Raw genomic sequence first — 23,163 nt, 5'->3', positions numbered from 1 at the left:
TTTCTCACGGGAAATCTCAGCAAACGCATCCCACCTTAACCGTCGAAATTCAGTTCTAGCATTGGACGAATTGACTCAAAGAAACCCGTCTTTTCTTTCAATCTTCCAATTGTAACCGACAGATACCATACCAATAGTTTCCCTCAAGCCCAGGACGTGCCATACTCCCCTTATCTCGCCTTGGTTCAGCTTGTAACCGGAGTTAAGGTCATTAATCAACTTACAAGTGATTAGTCATCTCTAAACCATGTTTCAAGCTTAATTTCCTTCTTAAATCCTTCCCACCTTTTTTATATGGACGTTAATACTTTTATTGTTTTTTCCCATCATTCTTAGAGCGGAATAGAAGATTAGACTTCATCCACCACATTTCAATACAAGGAAAGTCACTCCAATGCCAAAGTCACCGTCGATCGCCACCTAGGTGCACCTCTATGTGCGTTGCAACTAATCGAACTCTAGCCTATGCTGTTTACACCATTTTCTCACGGGAAATATCATCAAATACGTCACACCATAACCGTCGTAACTCAGTTCTAGCACAGGACGAATTGAAACGAAGAAACCCATCCTTTCGTTCTTTCTTCCAAATGCAGCCCACATCTTTAAACCATCTTCTGAACATAATTTCCTTTTTAATTCTTTCTCTCTTTTTTCATATGGGCCTTATTACTCTTATTGTTTTGTTTACCATCATTCTTCGAGTGAATTAGAAGAGTAGACTCGATCCACGACATTTCAATACAAGGAAAGTTATTCCAACGCCAAAGCCACCGCCAATCGCCACCTAGGTGCACCTCTTTGTGCATTGCAACTAATCGGACTATAGCCTATGCCATTTGCACCATTTTCTCAAGAGGAATCTAATCAAATACATCCCACCTTGACAGTCGTAACTCAATTCTAGCATTGGACTAATTGGCTCTAGGAAACCCGTCTTTTCTTTCATTCTTGGAATTTTAGCCCACAAATGCCATACCATTGGTTTCCCTCAAGCCCAAGACGTGCCATACTCACCTTATCTTGCCTTGGTTGAGCTTGTAACCGGAGTTGAGGTCATTAATCAACTTCCAAGTGATTAGTCATCTCTAAACCAAGTTTCAAGCTTAATTTCCTTCTTCATTCTTTCTCACCATTTTTATATGGACCTTATTACTCTTATTGTTTTGTTTGCCATCATTCTTAGAGCGGAATAGAAGATTAGACTTCATCCACCACATTTCAATACAAGGAAAGTCATTCCAACGCCCAAGTCCCCGCCAATCGCCACCTAGGTGCACCTCAATGTGCATTGCAACTAATCAGACTCTACACTATGCCATTTACACCATTTTCTCAAGGGAAATATCAGCAAATGCATCCCACCTTAACCGTCGAAACTCAGTTCTAGCATTGGACGAATTGACTCAAAGAAACCAGTCTTTTCTTTCAATCTTCCAATTGTAACCCACAGATACCATACCAACGGTTTCCCTCAAGCCCAGGACGTGCCATACACCCCTTATCTCGCCTTGGTTCAGCTTGTAACCGGAGTTAAGGTCATTAATCAACTTCCAAGTGATTAGTTATCTCTAAACCACGTTTCAAGCTTAATTTCCTTCTTAATTCTTTCTCACCATTTTTATATGGACATGAATAGTTTTATTGTTGTTTCCCATCATTCTTAGAGTGAAATAGAAGATTAGACTTGATACACGACATTTCAATCCATGGAAAGTCATTCCAATGCCCAAGTCACCACTAATCGCCACCTAGGTGCACCTCCATGTGCATTGCAACTAATCGGACTCTACCCGATGCCGTTTACACCATTTTCTCACGTGAAATCTCAGCAAACGCATCCCACCTTAACAGTCGAAACTCAGTTCTACCATTGGACGAATTGACTCAAAGAAACCCGTCTTTTCTTTCAATCTTCCAATTGTAACCGACAGATACCATACCAATGGTTTCGCTCAAGCCCAGGACGTGTCATACTCCCCTTATCTCGCCTTGGTTTAGCTTGTAACCGGAGTTAAGGTCATTAATCAACTTACAAGTGATTAGTCATCTCTAAACCATGTTTCAAGCTTAATTTCCTTCTTCATTCTTTCTCACCAATTTTATATGGACCTTATTACTCTTATTGTTTTGTTTGCCATCATTCTTAGAGCGGAATAGAAGATTAGATTTCATCCACCACATTTCAATACAAGGAAAGTCATTCCAACGCCCAAGTCCCCCGCCAATCGCCACCTAGGTGCACCTCAATGTGCCTTGCAACTAATCAGACTCTACACTATGCCATTTACACCATTTTCTCAAGGGAAATATCAGCAAATGCATCCCACCTTAACCGTCGAAACTCAGTTCTCACATTGGACGAATTGACTCAAAGAAACCTGTTTCTTTCAATCTTCCAATTGTAACCCATAGATACCATGCCAACGGTTTCCCTCAAGCCCTGGACGTGCCATAATCCCCTTATCTCGCCTTGGTTCAGCTTGTAACCGGAGTTAAGGTCATTAATCAACTTCCAAGTGATTAGTTATCTCTAAACCACGTTTCAAGCTTAATTTCCTTCATAATTCTCTCTCACCATTTTTTTTTGGACATGAATAGTTTTATTGTTGTTTCCCAACATTCTTAGAGTAAAATAGAAGGTTAGACTTGATACACGACATTTCAATCCAAGGAAAGTCATTCCAATGCCCAAGTCACCACTAATCGCCACCTAGGTGCACCTCCATGTGCATTGCAACTAATCGGACTCTACCCTATGCCGTTTACACTGTTTTCTCACGGGAAATCTCAGCAAACGCATCCCACCTTAACCGTCGAAATTCAGTTCTAGCATTGGACGAATTGACTCAAAGAAACCCGTCTTTTCTTTCAATCTTCCAATTGTAACCGACAGATACCATACCAATAGTTTCCCTCAAGCCCAGGACGTGCCATACTCCCCTTATCTCGCCTTGGTTAAGCTTGTAACCGGAGTTAAGGTCATTAATCAACTTACAAGTGATTAGTCATCTCTAAACCATGTTTCAAGCTTAATTTCCTTCTTAAATCCTTCCCACCTTTTTTATATGGACGTTAATACTTTTATTGTTTTTTCCCATCATTCTTAGAGCGGAATAGAAGATTAGACTTCATCCACCACATTTCAATACAAGGAAAGTCACTCCAATGCCAAAGTCACCGTCGATCGCCACCTAGGTGCACCTCTATGTGCGTTGCAACTAATCGAACTCTAGCCTATGCTGTTTACACCATTTTCTCACGGGAAATATCATCAAATACGTCACACCATAACCGTCGTAACTCAGTTCTAGCACAGGACGAATTGAAACGAAGAAACCCATCCTTTCGTTCTTTCTTCCAAATGCAGCCCACATCTTTAAACCATCTTCTGAACATAATTTCCTTTTTAATTCTTTCTCTCTTTTTTCATATGGGCCTTATTACTCTTATTGTTTTGTTTACCATCATTCTTCGAGTGAATTAGAAGAGTAGACTCGATCCACGACATTTCAATACAAGGAAAGTTATTCCAACGCCAAAGCCACCGCCAATCGCCACCTAGGTGCACCTCTTTGTGCATTGCAACTAATCGGACTATAGCCTATGCCATTTGCACCATTTTCTCAAGAGGAATCTAATCAAATACATCCCACCTTGACAGTCGTAACTCAATGCTAGCATTGGACTAATTGGCTCTAGGAAACCCGTCTTTTCTTTCATTCTTGGAATTTTAGCCCACAAATGCCATACCATTGGTTTCCCTCAAGCCCAAGACGTGCCATACTCACCTTATCTTGCCTTGGTTGAGCTTGTAACCGGAGTTGAGGTCATTAATCAACTTCCAAGTGATTAGTCATCTCTAAACCAAGTTTCAAGCTTAATTTCCTTCTTCATTCTTTCTCACCATTTTTATATGGACCTTATTACTCTTATTGTTTTGTTTGCCATCATTCTTAGAGCGGAATAGAAGATTAGACTTCATCCACCACATTTCAATACAAGGAAAGTCATTCCAACGCCCAAGTCCCCGCCAATCGCCACCTAGGTGCACCTCAATGTGCATTGCAACTAATCAGACTCTACACTATGCCATTTACACCATTTTCTCAAGGGAAATATCAGCAAATGCATCCCACCTTAACCGTCGAAACTCAGTTCTAGCATTGGACGAATTGACTCAAAGAAACCAGTCTTTTCTTTCAATCTTCCAATTGTAACCCACAGATACCATACCAACGGTTTCCCTCAAGCCCAGGACGTGCCATACACCCCTTATCTCGCCTTGGTTCAGCTTGTAACCGGAGTTAAGGTCATTAATCAACTTCCAAGTGATTAGTTATCTCTAAACCACGTTTCAAGCTTAATTTCCTTCTTAATTCTTTCTCACCATTTTTATATGGACATGAATAGTTTTATTGTTGTTTCCCATCATTCTTAGAGTGAAATAGAAGATTAGACTTGATACACGACATTTCAATCCATGGAAAGTCATTCCAATGCCCAAGTCACCACTAATCGCCACCTAGGTGCACCTCCATGTGCATTGCAACTAATCGGACTCTACCCGATGCCGTTTACACCATTTTCTCACGTGAAATCTCAGCAAACGCATCCCACCTTAACAGTCGAAACTCAGTTCTACCATTGGACGAATTGACTCAAAGAAACCCGTCTTTTCTTTCAATCTTCCAATTGTAACCGACAGATACCATACCAATGGTTTCGCTCAAGCCCAGGACGTGTCATACTCCCCTTATCTCGCCTTGGTTTAGCTTGTAACCGGAGTTAAGGTCATTAATCAACTTACAAGTGATTAGTCATCTCTAAACCATGTTTCAAGCTTAATTTCCTTCTTCATTCTTTCTCACCAATTTTATATGGACCTTATTACTCTTATTGTTTTGTTTGCCATCATTCTTAGAGCGGAATAGAAGATTAGATTTCATCCACCACATTTCAATACAAGGAAAGTCATTCCAACGCCCAAGTCCCCCGCCAATCGCCACCTAGGTGCACCTCAATGTGCCTTGCAACTAATCAGACTCTACACTATGCCATTTACACCATTTTCTCAAGGGAAATATCAGCAAATGCATCCCACCTTAACCGTCGAAACTCAGTTCTCACATTGGACGAATTGACTCAAAGAAACCTGTTTCTTTCAATCTTCCAATTGTAACCCATAGATACCATGCCAACGGTTTCCCTCAAGCCCTGGACGTGCCATACACCCCTTATCTCGCCTTGGTTCAGCTTGTAACCGGAGTTAAGGTCATTAATCAACTTCCAAGTGATTAGTTATCTCTAAACCACGTTTCAAGCTTAATTTCCTTCATAATTCTTTCTCACCATTTTTTTTTGGACATGAATAGTTTTATTGTTGTTTCCCAACATTCTTAGAGTAAAATAGAAGGTTAGACTTGATACACGACATTTCAATCCAAGGAAAGTCATTCCAATGCCCAAGTCACCACTAATCGCCACCTAGGTGCACCTCCATGTGCATTGCAACTAATCGGACTCTACCCTATGCCGTTTACACTGTTTTCTCACGGGAAATCTCAGCAAACGCATCCCACCTTAACCGTCGAAATTCAGTTCTAGCATTGGACGAATTGACTCAAAGAAACCCGTCTTTTCTTTCAATCTTCCAATTGTAACCGACAGATACCATACCAATAGTTTCCCTCAAGCCCAGGACGTGCCATACTCCCCTTATCTCGCCTTGGTTAAGCTTGTAACCGGAGTTAAGGTCATTAATCAACTTACAAGTGATTAGTCATCTCTAAACCATGTTTCAAGCTTAATTTCCTTCTTAAATCCTTCCCACCTTTTTTATATGGACGTTAATACTTTTATTGTTTTTTCCCATCATTCTTAGAGCGGAATAGAAGATTAGACTTCATCCACCACATTTCAATACAAGGAAAGTCACTCCAATGCCAAAGTCACCGTCGATCGCCACCTAGGTGCACCTCTATGTGCGTTGCAACTAATCGAACTCTAGCCTATGCTGTTTACACCATTTTCTCACGGGAAATATCATCAAATACGTCACACCATAACCGTCGTAACTCAGTTCTAGCACAGGACGAATTGAAACGAAGAAACCCATCCTTTCGTTCTTTCTTCCAAATGCAGCCCACATCTTTAAACCATCTTCTGAACATAATTTCCTTTTTAATTCTTTCTCTCTTTTTTCATATGGGCCTTATTACTCTCATTGTTTTGTTTACCATCATTCTTCGAGTGAATTAGAAGAGTAGACTCGATCCACGACATTTCAATACAAGGAAAGTTATTCCAACGCCAAAGCCACCGCCAATCGCCACCTAGGTGCACCTCTTTGTGCATTGCAACTAATCGGACTATAGCCTATGCCATTTGCACCATTTTCTCAAGAGGAATCTAATCAAATACATCCCACCTTGACAGTCGTAACTCAATGCTAGCATTGGACTAATTGGCTCTAGGAAACCCGTCTTTTCTTTCATTCTTGGAATTTTAGCCCACAAATGCCATACCATTGGTTTCCCTCAAGCCCAAGACGTGCCATACTCACCTTATCTTGCCTTGGTTGAGCTTGTAACCGGAGTTGAGGTCATTAATCAACTTCCAAGTGATTAGTCATCTCTAAACCAAGTTTCAAGCTTAATTTCCTTCTTCATTCTTTCTCACCATTTTTATATGGACCTTATTACTCTTATTGTTTTGTTTGCCATCATTCTTAGAGCGGAATAGAAGATTAGACTTCATCCACCACATTTCAATACAAGGAAAGTCATTCCAACGCCCAAGTCCCCGCCAATCGCCACCTAGGTGCACCTCAATGTGCATTGCAACTAATCAGACTCTACACTATGCCATTTACACCATTTTCTCAAGGGAAATATCAGCAAATGCATCCCACCTTAACCGTCGAAACTCAGTTCTAGCATTGGACGAATTGACTCAAAGAAACCAGTCTTTTCTTTCAATCTTCCAATTGTAACCCACAGATACCATACCAACGGTTTCCCTCAAGCCCAGGACGTGCCATACACCCCTTATCTCGCCTTGGTTCAGCTTGTAACCGGAGTTAAGGTCATTAATCAACTTCCAAGTGATTAGTTATCTCTAAACCACGTTTCAAGCTTAATTTCCTTCTTAATTCTTTCTCACCATTTTTATATGGACATGAATAGTTTTATTGTTGTTTCCCATCATTCTTAGAGTGAAATAGAAGATTAGACTTGATACACGACATTTCAATCCATGGAAAGTCATTCCAATGCCCAAGTCACCACTAATCGCCACCTAGGTGCACCTCCATGTGCATTGCAACTAATCGGACTCTACCCGATGCCGTTTACACCATTTTCTCACGTGAAATCTCAGCAAACGCATCCCACCTTAACAGTCGAAACTCAGTTCTACCATTGGACGAATTGACTCAAAGAAACCCGTCTTTTCTTTCAATCTTCCAATTGTAACCGACAGATACCATACCAATGGTTTCGCTCAAGCCCAGGACGTGTCATACTCCCCTTATCTCGCCTTGGTTTAGCTTGTAACCGGAGTTAAGGTCATTAATCAACTTACAAGTGATTAGTCATCTCTAAACCATGTTTCAAGCTTAATTTCCTTCTTCATTCTTTCTCACCAATTTTATATGGACCTTATTACTCTTATTGTTTTGTTTGCCATCATTCTTAGAGCGGAATAGAAGATTAGATTTCATCCACCACATTTCAATACAAGGAAAGTCATTCCAACGCCCAAGTCCCCCGCCAATCGCCACCTAGGTGCACCTCAATGTGCCTTGCAACTAATCAGACTCTACACTATGCCATTTACACCATTTTCTCAAGGGAAATATCAGCAAATGCATCCCACCTTAACCGTCGAAACTCAGTTCTCACATTGGACGAATTGACTCAAAGAAACCTGTTTCTTTCAATCTTCCAATTGTAACCCATAGATACCATGCCAACGGTTTCCCTCAAGCCCTGGACGTGCCATACACCCCTTATCTCGCCTTGGTTCAGCTTGTAACCGGAGTTAAGGTCATTAATCAACTTCCAAGTGATTAGTTATCTCTAAACCACGTTTCAAGCTTAATTTCCTTCATAATTCTTTCTCACCATTTTTTTTTGGACATGAATAGTTTTATTGTTGTTTCCCAACATTCTTAGAGTAAAATAGAAGGTTAGACTTGATACACGACATTTCAATCCAAGGAAAGTCATTCCAATGCCCAAGTCACCACTAATCGCCACCTAGGTGCACCTCCATGTGCATTGCAACTAATCGGACTCTACCCTATGCCGTTTACACTGTTTTCTCACGGGAAATCTCAGCAAACGCATCCCACCTTAACCGTCGAAATTCAGTTCTAGCATTGGACGAATTGACTCAAAGAAACCCGTCTTTTCTTTCAATCTTCCAATTGTAACCGACAGATACCATACCCATAGTTTCCCTCAAGCCCAGGACGTGTCATACTCCCCTTATCTCGCCTTGGTTAAGCTTGTAACCGGAGTTAAGGTCATTAATCAACTTACAAGTGATTAGTCATCTCTAAACCATGTTTCAAGCTTAATTTCCTTCTTAAATCCTTCCCACCTTTTTTATATGGACGTTAATACTTTTATTGTTTTTTCCCATCATTCTTAGAGCGGAATAGAAGATTAGACTTCATCCACCACATTTCAATACAAGGAAAGTCACTCCAATGCCAAAGTCACCGTCGATCGCCACCTAGGTGCACCTCTATGTGCGTTGCAACTAATCGAACTCTAGCCTATGCTGTTTACACCATTTTCTCACGGGAAATATCATCAAATACGTCACACCATAACCGTCGTAACTCAGTTCTAGCACAGGACGAATTGAAACGAAGAAACCCATCCTTTCGTTCTTTCTTCCAAATGTAGCCCACATCTTTAAACCATCTTCTGAACATAATTTCCTTTTTAATTCTTTCTCTCTTTTTTCATATGGGCCTTATTACTCTTATTGTTTTGTTTACCATCATTCTTCGAGTGAATTAGAAGAGTAGACTCGATCCACTACATTTCAATACAAGGAAAGTTATTCCAACGCCAAAGCCACCGCCAATCGCCACCTCGGTGCACCTCTTTGTGCATTGCAACTAATCGGACTATAGCCTATGCCATTTGCACCATTTTCTCAAGAGGAATCTAATCAAATACATCCCACCTTGACAGTCGTAACTCAATGCTAGCATTGGACTAATTGGCTCTAGGAAACCCGTCTTTTCTTTCATTCTTGGAATTTTAGCCCACAAATGCCATACCATTGGTTTCCCTCAAGCCCAAGACGTGCCATACTCACCTTATCTTGCCTTGGTTGAGCTTGTAACCGGAGTTGAGGTCATTAATCAACTTCCAAGTGATTAGTCATCTCTAAACCAAGTTTCAAGCTTAATTTCCTTCTTCATTCTTTCTCACCATTTTTATATGGACCTTATTACTCTTACTGTTTTGTTTGCCATCATTCTTAGAGCGGAATAGAAGATTAGACTTCATCCACCACATTTCAATACAAGGAAAGTCATTCCAACGCCCAAGTCCCCGCCAATCGCCACCTAGGTGCACCTCAATGTGCATTGCAACTAATCAGACTCTACACTATGCCATTTACACCATTTTCTCAAGGGAAATATCAGCAAATGCATCCCACCTTAACCGTCGAAACTCAGTTCTAGCATTGGACGAATTGACTCAAAGAAACCAGTCTTTTCTTTCAATCTTCCAATTGTAACCCACAGATACCATACCAACGGTTTCCCTCAAGCCCAGGACGTGCCATACACCCCTTATCTCGCCTTGGTTCAGCTTGTAACCGGAGTTAAGGTCATTAATCAACTTCCAAGTGATTAGTTATCTCTAAACCACGTTTCAAGCTTAATTTCCTTCTTAATTCTTTCTCACCATTTTTATATGGACATGAATAGTTTTATTGTTGTTTCCCATCATTCTTAGAGTGAAATAGAAGATTAGACTTGATACACGACATTTCAATCCATGGAAAGTCATTCCAATGCCCAAGTCACCACTAATCGCCACCTAGGTGCACCTCCATGTGCATTGCAACTAATCGGACTCTACCCGATGCCGTTTACACCATTTTCTCACGTGAAATCTCAGCAAACGCATCCCACCTTAACAGTCGAAACTCAGTTCTACCATTGGACGAATTGACTCAAAGAAACCCGTCTTTTCTTTCAATCTTCCAATTGTAACCGACAGATACCATACCAATGGTTTCGCTCAAGCCCAGGACGTGTCATACTCCCCTTATCTCGCCTTGGTTTAGCTTGTAACCGGAGTTAAGGTCATTAATCAACTTACAAGTGATTAGTCATCTCTAAACCAAGTTTCAAGCTTAATTTCCTTCTTCATTCTTTCTCACCAATTTTATATGGACCTTATTACTCTTATTGTTTTGTTTGCCATCATTCTTAGAGCGGAATAGAAGATTAGATTTCATCCACCACATTTCAATACAGGGAAAGTCATTCCAACGCCCAAGTCCCCCGCCAATCGCCACCTAGGTGCACCTCAATGTGCCTTGCAACTAATCAGACTCTACACTATGCCATTTACACCATTTTCTCAAGGGAAATATCAGCAAATGCATCCCACCTTAACCGTCGAAACTCAGTTCTCACATTGGACGAATTGACTCAAAGAAACCTGTTTCTTTCAATCTTCCAATTGTAACCCATAGATACCATGCCAACGGTTTCCCTCAAGCCCTGGACGTGCCATACACCCCTTATCTCGCCTTGGTTCAGCTTGTAACCGGAGTTAAGGTCATTAATCAACTTCCAAGTGATTAGTTATCTCTAAACCACGTTTCAAGCTTAATTTCCTTCATAATTCTTTCTCACCATTTTTTTTTGGACATGAATAGTTTTATTGTTGTTTCCCAACATTCTTAGAGTAAAATAGAAGGTTAGACTTGATACACGACATTTCAATCCAAGGAAAGTCATTCCAATGCCCAAGTCACCACTAATCGCCACCTAGGTGCACCTCCATGTGCATTGCAACTAATCGGACTCTACCCTATGCCGTTTACACTGTTTTCTCACGGGAAATCTCAGCAAACGCATCCCACCTTAACCGTCGAAATTCAGTTCTAGCATTGGACGAATTGACTCAAAGAAACCCGTCTTTTCTTTCAATCTTCCAATTGTAACCGACAGATACCATACCCATAGTTTCCCTCAAGCCCAGGACGTGTCATACTCCCCTTATCTCGCCTTGGTTAAGCTTGTAACCGGAGTTAAGGTCATTAATCAACTTACAAGTGATTAGTCATCTCTAAACCATGTTTCAAGCTTAATTTCCTTCTTAAATCCTTCCCACCTTTTTTATATGGACGTTAATACTTTTATTGTTTTTTCCCATCATTCTTAGAGCGGAATAGAAGATTAGACTTCATCCACCACATTTCAATACAAGGAAAGTCACTCCAATGCCAAAGTCACCGTCGATCGCCACCTAGGTGCACCTCTATGTGCGTTGCAACTAATCGAACTCTAGCCTATGCTGTTTACACCATTTTCTCACGGGAAATATCATCAAATACGTCACACCATAACCGTCGTAACTCAGTTCTAGCACAGGACGAATTGAAACGAAGAAACCCATCCTTTCGTTCTTTCTTCCAAATGTAGCCCACATCTTTAAACCATCTTCTGAACATAATTTCCTTTTTAATTCTTTCTCTCTTTTTTCATATGGGCCTTATTACTCTTATTGTTTTGTTTACCATCATTCTTCGAGTGAATTAGAAGAGTAGACTCGATCCACTACATTTCAATACAAGGAAAGTTATTCCAACGCCAAAGCCACCGCCAATCGCCACCTAGGTGCACCTCTTTGTGCATTGCAACTAATCGGACTATAGCCTATGCCATTTGCACCATTTTCTCAAGAGGAATCTAATCAAATACATCCCACCTTGACAGTCGTAACTCAATGCTAGCATTGGACTAATTGGCTCTAGGAAACCCGTCTTTTCTTTCATTCTTGGAATTTTAGCCCACAAATGCCATACCATTGGTTTCCCTCAAGCCCAAGACGTGCCATACTCACCTTATCTTGCCTTGGTTGAGCTTGTAACCGGAGTTGAGGTCATTAATCAACTTCCAAGTGATTAGTCATCTCTAAACCAAGTTTCAAGCTTAATTTCCTTCTTCATTCTTTCTCACCATTTTTATATGGACCTTATTACTCTTATTGTTTTGTTTGCCATCATTCTTAGAGCGGAATAGAAGATTAGACTTCATCCACCACATTTCAATACAAGGAAAGTCATTCCAACGCCCAAGTCCCCGCCAATCGCCACCTAGGTGCACCTCAATGTGCATTGCAACTAATCAGACTCTACACTATGCCATTTACACCATTTTCTCAAGGGAAATATCAGCAAATGCATCCCACCTTAACCGTCGAAACTCAGTTCTAGCATTGGACGAATTGACTCAAAGAAACCAGTCTTTTCTTTCAATCTTCCAATTGTAACCCACAGATACCATACCAACGGTTTCCCTCAAGCCCAGGACGTGCCATACACCCCTTATCTCGCCTTGGTTCAGCTTGTAACCGGAGTTAAGGTCATTAATCAACTTCCAAGTGATTAGTTATCTCTAAACCACGTTTCAAGCTTAATTTCCTTCTTAATTCTTTCTCACCATTTTTATATGGACATGAATAGTTTTATTGTTGTTTCCCATCATTCTTAGAGTGAAATAGAAGATTAGACTTGATACACGACATTTCAATCCATGGAAAGTCATTCCAATGCCCAAGTCACCACTAATCGCCACCTAGGTGCACCTCCATGTGCATTGCAACTAATCGGACTCTACCCGATGCCGTTTACACCATTTTCTCACGTGAAATCTCAGCAAACGCATCCCACCTTAACAGTCGAAACTCAGTTCTACCATTGGACGAATTGACTCAAAGAAACCCGTCTTTTCTTTCAATCTTCCAATTGTAACCGACAGATACCATACCAATGGTTTCGCTCAAGCCCAGGACGTGTCATACTCCCCTTATCTCGCCTTGGTTTAGCTTGTAACCGGAGTTAAGGTCATTAATCAACTTACAAGTGATTAGTCATCTCTAAACCATGTTTCAAGCTTAATTTCCTTCTTCATTCTTTCTCACCAATTTTATATGGACCTTATTACTCTTATTGTTTTGTTTGCCATCATTCTTAGAGCGGAATAGAAGATTAGATTTCATCCACCACATTTCAATACAGGGAAAGTCATTCCAACGCCCAAGTCCCCCGCCAATCGCCACCTAGGTGCACCTCAATGTGCCTTGCAACTAATCAGACTCTACACTATGCCATTTACACCATTTTCTCAAGGGAAATATCAGCAAATGCATCCCACCTTAACCGTCGAAACTCAGTTCTCACATTGGACGAATTGACTCAAAGAAACCTGTTTCTTTCAATCTTCCAATTGTAACCCATAGATACCATGCCAACGGTTTCCCTCAAGCCCTGGACGTGCCATACACCCCTTATCTCGCCTTGGTTCAGCTTGTAACCGGAGTTAAGGTCATTAATCAACTTCCAAGTGATTAGTTATCTCTAAACCACGTTTCAAGCTTAATTTCCTTCATAATTCTTTCTCACCATTTTTTTTTGGACATGAATAGTTTTATTGTTGTTTCCCAACATTCTTAGAGTAAAATAGAAGGTTAGACTTGATACACGACATTTCAATCCAAGGAAAGTCATTCCAATGCCCAAGTCACCACTAATCGCCACCTAGGTGCACCTCCATGTGCATTGCAACTAATCGGACTCTACCCTATGCCGTTTACACTGTTTTCTCACGGGAAATCTCAGCAAACGCATCCCACCTTAACCGTCGAAATTCAGTTCTAGCATTGGACGAATTGACTCAAAGAAACCCGTCTTTTCTTTCAATCTTCCAATTGTAACCGACAGATACCATACCCATAGTTTCCCCCAAGCCCAGGACGTGCCATACTCCCCTTATCTCGCCTTGGTTAAGCTTGTAACCGGAGTTAAGGTCATTAATCAACTTACAAGTGATTAGTCATCTCTAAACCATGTTTCAAGCTTAATTTCCTTCTTAAATCCTTCCCACCTTTTTTATATGGACGTTAATACTTTTATTGTTTTTTCCCATCATTCTTAGAGCGGAATAGAAGATTAGACTTCATCCACCACATTTCAATACAAGGAAAGTCACTCCAATGCCAAAGTCACCGTCGATCGCCACCTAGGTGCACCTCTATGTGCGTTGCAACTAATCGAACTCTAGCCTATGCTGTTTACACCATTTTCTCACGGGAAATATCATCAAATACGTCACACCATAACCGTCGTAACTCAGTTCTAGCACAGGACGAATTGAAACGAAGAAACCCATCCTTTCGTTCTTTCTTCCAAATGTAGCCCACATCTTTAAACCATCTTCTGAACATAATTTCCTTTTTAATTCTTTCTCTCTTTTTTCATATGGGCCTTATTACTCTTATTGTTTTGTTTACCATCATTCTTCGAGTGAATTAGAAGAGTAGACTCGATCCACTACATTTCAATACAAGGAAAGTTATTCCAACGCCAAAGCCACCGCCAATCGCCACCTAGGTGCACCTCTTTGTGCATTGCAACTAATCGGACTATAGCCTATGCCATTTGCACCATTTTCTCAAGAGGAATCTAATCAAATACATCCCACCTTGACAGTCGTAACTCAATTCTAGCATTGGACTAATTGGCTCTAGGAAACCCGTCTTTTCTTTCATTCTTGGAATTTTAGCCCACAAATGCCATACCATTGGTTTCCCTCAAGCCCAAGACGTGCCATACTCACCTTATCTTGCCTTGGTTGAGCTTGTAACCGGAGTTGAGGTCATTAATCAACTTCCAAGTGATTAGTCATCTCTAAACCAAGTTTCAAGCTTAATTTCCTTCTTCATTCTTTCTCACCATTTTTATATGGACCTTATTACTCTTATTGTTTTGTTTGCCATCATTCTTAGACCGGAATAGAAGATTAGACTTCATCCACCACATTTCAATACAAGGAAAGTCATTCCAACGCCCAAGTCCCCGCCAATCGCCACCTAGGTGCACCTCAATGTGCATTGCAACTAATCAGACTCTACACTATGCCATTTACACCATTTTCTCAAGGGAAATATCAGCAAATGCATCCCACCTTAACCGTCGAAACTCAGTTCTAGCATTGGACGAATTGACTCAAAGAAACCAGTCTTTTCTTTCAATCTTCCAATTGTAACCCACAGATACCATACCAACGGTTTCCCTCAAGCCCAGGACGTGCCATACACCCCTTATCTCGCCTTGGTTCAGCTTGTAACCGGAGTTAAGGTCATTAATCAACTTCCAAGTGATTAGTTATCTCTAAACCACGTTTCAAGCTTAATTTCCTTCTTAATTCTTTCTCACCATTTTTATATGGACATGAATAGTTTTATTGTTGTTTCCCATCATTCTTAGAGTGAAATAGAAGATTAGACTTGATACACGACATTTCAATCCATGGAAAGTCATTCCAATGCCCAAGTCACCACTAATCGCCACCTAGGTGCACCTCCATGTGCATTGCAACTAATCGGACTCTACCCGATGCCGTTTACACCATTTTCTCACGTGAAATCTCAGCAAACGCATCCCACCTTAACAATCGAAACTCAGTTCTACCATTGGACGAATTGACTCAAAGAAACCCGTCTTTTCTTTCAATCTTCCAATTGTAACCGACAGATACCATACCAATGGTTTCGCTCAAGCCCAGGACGTGTCATACTCCCCTTATCTCGCCTTGGTTTAGCTTGTAACCGGAGTTAAGGTCATTAATCAACTTACAAGTGATTAGTCATCTCTAAACCATGTTTCAAGCTTAATTTCCTTCTTCATTCTTTCTCACCAATTTTATATGGACCTTATTACTCTTATTGTTTTGTTTGCCATCATTCTTAGAGCGGAATAGAAGATTAGATTTCATCCACCACATTTCAATACAGGGAAAGTCATTCCAACGCCCAAGTCCCCCGCCAATCGCCACCTAGGTGCACCTCAATGTGCCTTGCAACTAATCAGACTCTACACTATGCCATTTACACCATTTTCTCAAGGGAAATATCAGCAAATGCATCCCACCTTAACCGTCGAAACTCAGTTCTCACATTGGACGAATTGACTCAAAGAAACCTGTTTCTTTCAATCTTCCAATTGTAACCCATAGATACCATGCCAACGGTTTCCCTCAAGCCCTGGACGTGCCATACACCCCTTATCTCGCCTTGGTTCAGCTTGTAACCGGAGTTAAGGTCATTAATCAACTTCCAAGTGATTAGTTATCTCTAAACCACGTTTCAAGCTTAATTTCCTTCATAATTCTTTCTCACCATTTTTTTTTGGACATGAATAGTTTTATTGTTGTTTCCGAACATTCTTAGAGTAAAATAGAAGGTTAGACTTGATACACGACATTTCAATCCAAGGAAAGTCATTCAAATGCCCAAGTCACCACTAATCGCCACCTAGGTGCACCTCCATGTGCATTGCAACTAATCGGACTCTACCCTATGCCGTTTACACTGTTTTCTCACGGGAAATCTCAGCAAACGCATCCCACCTTAACCGTCGAAATTCAGTTCTAGCATTGGACGAATTGACTCAAAGAAACCCGTCTTTTCTTTCAATCTTCCAATTGTAACCGACAGATACCATACCCATAGTTTCCCTCAAGCCCAGGACGTGCCATACTCCCCTTATCTCGCCTTGGTTAAGCTTGTAACCGGAGTTAAGGTCATTAATCAACTTACAAGTGATTAGTCATCTCTAAACCATGTTTCAAGCTTAATTTCCTTCTTAAATCCTTCCCACCTTTTTTATATGGACGTTAATACTTTTATTGTTTTTTCCCATCATTCTTAGAGCGGAATAGAAGATTAGACTTCATCCACCACATTTCAATACAAGGAAAGTCACTCCAATGCCAAAGTCACCGTCGATCGCCACCTAGGTGCACCTCTATGTGCGTTGCAACTAATCGAACTCTAGCCTATGCTGTTTACACCATTTTCTCACGGGAAATATCATCAAATACGTCACACCATAACCGTCGTAACTCAGTTCTAGCACAGGACGAATTGAAACGAAGAAACCCATCCTTTCGTTCTTTCTTCCAAATGCAGCCCACATCTTTAAACCATCTTCTGAACATAATTTCCTTTTTAATTCTTTCTCTCTTTTTTCATATGGGCCTTATTACTCTTATTGTTTTGTTTACCATCATTCTTCGAGTGAATTAGAAGAGTAGACTCGATCCACGACATTTCAATACAAGGAAAGTTATTCCAACGCCAAAGCCACCGCCAATCGCCACCTAGGTGCACCTCTTTGTGCATTGCAACTAATCGGACTATAGCCTATGCCATTTGCACCATTTTCTCAAGAGGAATCTAATCAAATACATCCCACCTTGACAGTCGTAACTCAATTCTAGCATTGGACTAATTGGCTCTAGGAAACCCGTCTTTTCTTTCATTCTTGGAATTTTAGCCCACAAATGCCATACCATTGGTTTCCCTCAAGCCCAAGACGTGCCATACTCACCTTATCTTGCCTTGGTTGAGCTTGTAACCGGAGTTGAGGTCATTAATCAACTTCCAAGTGATTAGTCATCTCTAAACCAAGTTTCAAGCTTAATTTCCTTCTTCATTCTTTCTCACCATTTTTATATGGACCTTATTACTCTTATTGTTTTGTTTGCCATCATTCTTAGAGCGGAATAGAAGATTAGACTTCATCCACCACATTTCAATACAAGGAAAGTCATTCCAACGCCCAAGTCCCCGCCAATCGCCACCTAGGTGCACCTCAATGTGCATTGCAACTAATCAGACTCTACACTATGCCATTTACACCATTTTCTCAAGGGAAATATCAGCAAATGCATCCCACCTTAACCGTCGAAACTCAGTTCTAGCATTGGACGAATTGACTCAAAGAAACCAGTCTTTTCTTTCAATCTTCCAATTGTAACCCACAGATACCATACCAACGGTTTCCCTCAAGCCTAGGACGTGCCATACACCCCTTATCTCGCCTTGGTTCAGCTTGTAACCGGAGTTAAGGTCATTAATCAACTTCCAAGTGATTAGTTATCTCTAAACCACGTTTCAAGCTTAATTTCCTTCTTAATTCTTTCTCACCATTTTTATATGGACATGAATAGTTTTATTGTTGTTTCCCATCATTCTTAGAGTGAAATAGAAGATTAGACTTGATACACGACATTTCAATCCATGGAAAGTCATTCCAATGCCCAAGTCACCACTAATCGCCACCTAGGTGCACCTCCATGTGCATTGCAACTAATCGGACTCTACCCGATGCCGTTTACACCATTTTCTCACGTGAAATCTCAGCAAACGCATCCCACCTTAACAGTCGAAACTCAGTTCTACCATTGGACGAATTGACTCAAAGAAACCCGTCTTTTCTTTCAATCTTCCAATTGTAACCGACAGATACCATACCAATGGTTTCGCTCAAGCCCAGGACGTGTCATACTCCCCTTATCTCGCCTTGGTTTAGCTTGTAACCGGAGTTAAGGTCATTAATCAACTTACAAGTGATTAGTCATCTCTAAACCATGTTTCAAGCTTAATTTCCTTCTTCATTCTTTCTCACCAATTTTATATGGACCTTATTACTCTTATTGTTTTGTTTGCCATCATTCTTAGAGCGGAATAGAAGATTAGATTTCATCCACCACATTTCAATACAGGGAAAGTCATTCCAACGCCCAAGTCCCCCGCCAATCGCCACCTAGGTGCACCTCAATGTGCCTTGCAACTAATCAGACTCTACACTATGCCATTTACACCATTTTCTCAAGGGAAATATCAGCAAATGCATCCCACCTTAACCGTCGAAACTCAGTTCTCACATTGGACGAATTGACTCAAAGAAACCTGTTTCTTTCAATCTTCCAATTGTAACCCATAGATACCATGCCAACGGTTTCCCTCAAGCCCTGGACGTGCCATACACCCCTTATCTCGCCTTGGTTCAGCTTGTAACCGGAGTTAAGGTCATTAATCAACTTCCAAGTGATTAGTTAACTCTAAACCACATTTCAAGCTTAATTTCCTTCATAATTCTTTCTCACCATTTTTTTTTGGACATGAATAGTTTTATTGTTGTTTCCCAACATTCTTAGAGTAAAATAGAAGGTTAGACTTGATACACGACATTTCAATCCAAGGAAAGTCATTCCAATGCCCAAGTCACCACTAATCGCCACCTTGCACCTCCATGTGCATTGCAACTAATCGGACTCTACCCTATGCCGTTTACACTGTTTTCTCACGGGAAATCTCAGCAAACGCATCCCACCTTAACCGTCGAAATTCAGTTCTAGCATTGGACGAATTGACTCAAAGAAACCCGTCTTTTCTTTCAATCTTCCAATTGTAACCGACAGATACCATACCCATAGTTTCCCTCAAGCCCAGGACGTGCCATACTCCCCTTATCTCGCCTTGGTTAAGCTTGTAACCGGAGTTAAGGTCATTAATCAACTTACAAGTGATTAGTCATCTCTAAACCATGTTTCAAGCTTAATTTCCTTCTTAAATCCTTCCCACCTTTTTTATATGGACGTTAATACTTTTATTGTTTTTTCCCATCATTCTTAGAGCGGAATAGAAGATTAGACTTCATCCACCACATTTCAATACAAGGAAAGTCACTCCAATGCCAAAGTCACCGTCGATCGCCACCTAGGTGCACCTCTATGTGCGTTGCAACTAATCGAACTCTAGCCTATGCTGTTTACACCATTTTCTCACGGGAAATATCATCAAATACGTCACACCATAACCGTCGTAACTCAGTTCTAGCACAGGACGAATTGAAACGAAGAAACCCATCCTTTCGTTCTTTCTTCCAAATGCAGCCCACATCTTTAAACCATCTTCTGAACATAATTTCCTTTTTAATTCTTTCTCTCTTTTTTCATATGGGCCTTATTACTCTTATTGTTTTGTTTACCATCATTCTTCGAGTGAATTAGAAGAGTAGACTCGATCCACGACATTTCAATACAAGGAAAGTTATTCCAACGCCAAAGCCACCGCCAATCGCCACCTAGGTGCACCTCTTTGTGCATTGCAACTAATCGGACTATAGCCTATGCCATTTGCACTATTTTCTCAAGAGGAATCTAATCAAATACATCCCACCTTGACAGTCGTAACTCAATTCTAGCATTGGACTAATTGGCTCTAGGAAACCCGTCTTTTCTTTCATTCTTGGAATTTTAGCCCACAAATGCCATACCATTGGTTTCCCTCAAGCCCAAGACGTGCCATACTCACCTTATCTTGCCTTGGTTGAGCTTGTAACCGGAGTTGAGGTCATTAATCAACTTCCAAGTGATTAGTCATCTCTAAACCAAGTTTCAAGCTTAATTTCCTTCTTCATTCTTTCTCACCATTTTTATATGGACCTTATTACTCTTATTGTTTTGTTTGCCATCATTCTTAGAGCGGAATAGAAGATTAGACTTCATCCACCACATTTCAATACAAGGAAAGTCATTCCAACGCCCAAGTCCCCGCCAATCGCCACCTAGGTGCACCTCAATGTGCATTGCAACTAATCAGACTCTACACTATGCCATTTACACCATTTTCTCAAGGGAAATATCAGCAAATGCATCCCACCTTAACCGTCGAAACTCAGTTCTAGCATTGGACGAATTGACTCAAAGAAACCAGTCTTTTCTTTCAATCTTCCAATTGTAACCCACAGATACCATACCAACGGTTTCCCTCAAGCCCAAGACGTGCCATACACCCCTTATCTCGCCTTGGTTCAGCTTGTAACCGGAGTTAAGGTCATTAATCAACTTCCAAGTGATTAGTTATCTCTAAACCACGTTTCAAGCTTAATTTCCTTCTTAATTCTTTCTCACCATTTTTATATGGACATGAATAGTTTTATTGTTGTTTCCCATCATTCTTAGAGTGAAATAGAAGATTAGACTTGATACACGACATTTCAATCCATGGAAAGTCATTCCAATGCCCAAGTCACCACTAATCGCCACCTAGGTGCACCTCCATGTGCATTGCAACTAATCGGACTCTACCCGATGCCGTTTACACCATTTTCTCACGTGAAATCTCAGCAAACGCATCCCACCTTAACAGTCGAAACTCAGTTCTACCATTGGACGAATTGACTCAAAGAAACCCGTCTTTTCTTTCAATCTTCCAATTGTAACCGACAGATACCATACCAATGGTTTCGCTCAAGCCCAGGACGTGTCATACTCCCCTTATCTCGCCTTGGTTTAGCTTGTAACCGGAGTTAAGGTCATTAATCAACTTACAAGTGATTAGTCATCTCTAAACCATGTTTCAAGCTTAATTTCCTTCTTCATTCTTTCTCACCAATTTTATATGGACCTTATTACTCTTATTGTTTTGTTTGCCATCATTCTTAGAGCGGAATAGAAGATTAGATTTCATCCACCACATTTCAATACAAGGAAAGTCATTCCAACGCCCAAGTCCCCCGCCAATCGCCACCTAGGTGCACCTCAATGTGCCTTGCAACTAATCAGACTCTACACTATGCCATTTACACCATTTTCTCAAGGGAAATATCAGCAAATGCATCCCACCTTAACCGTCGAAACTCAGTTCTCACATTGGACGAATTGACTCAAAGAAACCTGTTTCTTTCAATCTTCCAATTGTAACCCATAGATACCATGCCAACGGTTTCCCTCAAGCCCTGGACGTGCCATACACCCCTTATCTCGCCTTGGTTCAGCTTGTAACCGGAGTTAAGGTCATTAATCAACTTCCAAGTGATTAGTTATCTCTAAACCACGTTTCAAGCTTAATTTCCTTCATAATTCTTTCTCACCATTTTTTTTTGGACATGAATAGTTTTATTGTTGTTTCCCAACATTCTTAGAGTAAAATAGAAGGTTAGACTTGATACACGACATTTCAATCCAAGGAAAGTCATTCCAATGCCCAAGTCACCACTAATCGCCACCTAGGTGCACCTCCATGTGCATTGCAACTAATCGGACTCTACCCTATGCCGTTTACACTGTTTTCTCACGGGAAATCTCAGCAAACGCATCCCACCTTAACCGTCGAAATTCAGTTCTAGCATTGGAAGAATTGACTCAAAGAAACCCGTCTTTTCTTTCAATCTTCCAATTGTAACCGACAGATACCATACCAATAGTTTCCCTCAAGCCCAGGACGTGCCATACTCCCCTTATCTCGCCTTGGTTAAGCTTGTAACCGGAGTTAAGGTCATTAATCAACTTACAAGTGATTAGTCATCTCTAAACCATGTTTCAAGCTTAATTTCCTTCTTAAATCCTTCCCACCTTTTTTATATGGACGTTAATACTTTTATTGTTTTTTCCCATCATTCTTAGAGCGGAATAGAAGATTAGACTTCATCCACCACATTTCAATACAAGGAAAGTCACTCCAATGCCAAAGTCACCGTCGATCGCCACCTAGGTGCACCTCTATGTGCGTTGCAACTAATCGAACTCTAGCCTATGCTGTTTACACCATTTTCTCACGGGAAATATCATCAAATACGTCACACCATAACCGTCGTAACTCAGTTCTAGCACAGGACGAATTGAAACGAAGAAACCCATCCTTTCGTTCTTTCTTCCAAATGCAGCCCACATCTTTAAACCATCTTCTGAACATAATTTCCTTTTTAATTCTTTCTCTCTTTTTTCATATGGGTCTTATTACTCTTATTGTTTTGTTTACCATCATTCTTCGAGTGAATTAGAAGAGTAGACTCGATCCACGACATTTCAATACAAGGAAAGTTATTCCAACGCCAAAGCCACCGCCAATCGCCACCTGGGTGCACCTCTTTGTGCATTGCAACTAATCGGACTATAGCCTATGCCATTTGCACCATTTTCTCAAGAGGAATCTAATCAAATACATCCCACCTTGACAGTCGTAACTCAATTCTAGCATTGGACTAATTGGCTCTAGGAAACCCGTCTTTTCTTTCATTCTTGGAATTTTAGCCCACAAATGC

The sequence above is a fragment of the Carya illinoinensis genome, chromosome 1 (genome assembly GCF_018687715.1).
Source record: "Carya illinoinensis cultivar Pawnee chromosome 1, C.illinoinensisPawnee_v1, whole genome shotgun sequence".
NCBI classification, from domain to species: Eukaryota; Viridiplantae; Streptophyta; class Magnoliopsida; order Fagales; family Juglandaceae; genus Carya; species Carya illinoinensis.
Note: the sequence above shows the minus strand (reverse complement) of the source record.